The 2,600-nt window shown below is 48.9% G+C and overlaps 1 pseudogene; it reads right to left on the reverse strand.

Annotated features, from left to right (window-relative positions):
• Window positions 1-486: 486 nt before the first annotated feature.
• Window positions 487-1,867, reverse strand: LOC101579469 (annotated as a pseudogene).
• Window positions 1,868-2,600: the final 733 nt, after the last annotated feature.

Genomic DNA, 2,600 nt, shown 5'->3' on the forward strand with positions numbered 1-2,600 from the left:
TTATTGAAACTGTCTTTCTAATCAGTTTTGAAATGGTCTCATTGTTATTTGTTTCTCAATAAAATTAATTTAAAAACATATAATTTTTTTTAAAAAAGAACAGAGTAAATTCCTAAAATTACTTCTTACAAAATCTGCTGCAGGTAGGAAGCTTACCTTTGGATACACTGTGGAGACTTACAACACCATTTCCTAAAAGGTACCACTTTTTGTCTATGTTGCCACTTAGCTGACAAATACTTCACCTGTTCCTTTATTTGATCATAAAAAAAAATCAAAGTCCAAGGAATGTGTCTGTGCCGCAGAGGGCTTCCTTGTTCCCCTCACTGGGTTTGTCTGCTCTAGGAGTGGATGTTTCTACAGTGAAGAGTAGCTGTATTCTTATTTTTCTTTTTTTGTGATTTTTAAAAAATTCTTTGTCATTGTGTTTTAAATGTTGTATGGCAGGTGGGTGTTGTGAGTGAAATTATTTTCTCCACAAAATTATCATTCCAGTAGTTTACAACAGTGCAGTTTGTGGAACCATGGCATGTCCCACCGATGCAGGACAGATTGGATGACAGTCAGATTGAGAAGACTGGTGTGAGTCAGCAGATAGATGTGCTGTACGTGTTCCATGTGACACCAGCAGAGCCAGCATGACTCCTGGCACACAGTGTGGTCAGAGGGTCAGAAGGTGGAGGTGATCTTCTTGCAGCACACCATGCACAGCATGGCCTCCTTCAGCTTGCACAGCTTCTCCTGCAGCACCTGGGTCTGCTGGCAGATGAGGCCCTCACAGTTTCTGCAGTTCCTGCTGCTCCAGGAGGACTTGTGTGGGGAGCCGGGAGGGCTCTGACCCTTCCTCAAGGTGAGGTCCAGCTCGCCAGCATTGCGCAGAGCCCCCTTCATGTGGTCATACACCTTCTTGGATGTTCTTTTTATATCAAACACGTACTTCTTGCCAAGGTTGATAGTTTCATTCAAAAAGAGGGAAGCCAAATGAGCCTTTAAGTCCTGACTATACTGCATCATGACCACGCTGGTCACTGTGTCACACATGTATAATGCATGTGTTTTGGTGATGGCGTGGTACAGCCCTCTGGCCACCCGGGTGCTGATCATTTTAAACAAGAACGCGATACTGCTCCCCGACTCCTTGGTGATGGTCAAATACACGTTCTTTCCTGCCTGGGTGGCCACCTGCACACAGGGTCAGTTATCCTATTGATGGGGCTGAAGTCATCTTTACAGATGGAGATTCCTTTGGGCCCAGCCCCAATGAGCAGCTTCTGGCCTCGCTGTCCCTCATGGTGTGTCACTCGATGCCATAGTTTTCCATTGCCGACCCAAGCTGCAGAACTTGGCATTCAGCCGAGGCCTGGCTGGTGCCCTCCAACGCCTTATGCTTTACAACGATGCTGTTCAAGGCAGCGCTAGAGAGCTCCTTTGTACACAGCTCCTCATAGCTGTACTTGGCGGTGTCCTGGTTGTAGTCTCCAAACTTGGTCTGGGCCAGGAGGGCACTGAGCTCCACCGCCTGCTCTGGAAAACACTGGAGGTGGCCTGCCAGGTGGGGCTCCTTGATGTGCAGCAAGAAAATGCGCCTTGTCTGATCCTGGAAGATGAGATGAGGCTCCACCAAGAACTTGACCCTCACTTTAAACCGGTATGGTGCCAGCCCATGGTTCTGCGAGGAGATCCAGTTTCTCAGATGTAGGCATAAACTTACTTTCACCTTTGCTACCAGGAAATTGCAGTCCAAGATAATCAACTTCTATAATCCCCAACTGTGTGCACTCCTGGTTGAGGCAGCCCTCGCCATTGGCTTTCACCTCCACCTCTACCTCCACCAGCACGCGTCTGGCCTTGTCACATAGCACAGCATGGCTGGGGCTGCCACTGTCATCTCCTCTTTGGTGTGAGCAGTGCTGTCGCCTCACCACTGCTCTAACCCAGTCCCTGGCTCGGGGAAGAGCTGGCCCTAGGAAGGAACAGACCTGTAGCCGCCTGCCCTGCGCCCCATGGATGCTGCTGCTGTTCCCACTGTCCCCTCCCCCGCCCGCTGGAACCCCCATCCTCTGTGGCGGCATCGCTTTCCAGCACCGACTCCATCTTTACCTTTTGAGTAAGTAACTAGTGTTAAGTAACTAGTGAGACAGAGCAGCCTGGGAGGAGGCCCTGGTTTCTAGATGGTGTTGGATGGCTAGGAGCAGATGCTGGTGCAGAGTGACCCTCAACATGGAGGTGTATTGTTAATGAAGAAAGGGGTCCATGTGTGGCAGAAAAAGCAGGGAGATGAAAGGGGAGAAGCTGTTGTCTTTGAAAAGTCAATTGTTGGGCCAACCAAATGGCTCAGCAAACTAGAGTGCCTGCTTAAGTAGAGCGCAGAAGCTGGTTTCCAATGCTGGCCTGCAGTGCCGGCCTCACCCCCGGGCACATTGAGATGGCGCTTGAGACTGGGCGTGGTGGCGCGTGCCTGTAATCCCAGCGCTTTTGGAGACTGAAAAACAGGAGAAACACTACGAGTCCGATATATGTAGTGAGACCCTGTAGACCCCTGTAGACCTTATACTAATAAAAAATAATAATAATAAAAAGAAAGAAAGAAAAGAAATCAA

The sequence above is a fragment of the Octodon degus genome, unplaced genomic scaffold (assembly GCF_000260255.1).
Source record: "Octodon degus isolate 3935 unplaced genomic scaffold, OctDeg1.0 scaffold00088, whole genome shotgun sequence".
NCBI lineage: Eukaryota > Metazoa > Chordata > Mammalia > Rodentia > Octodontidae > Octodon > Octodon degus.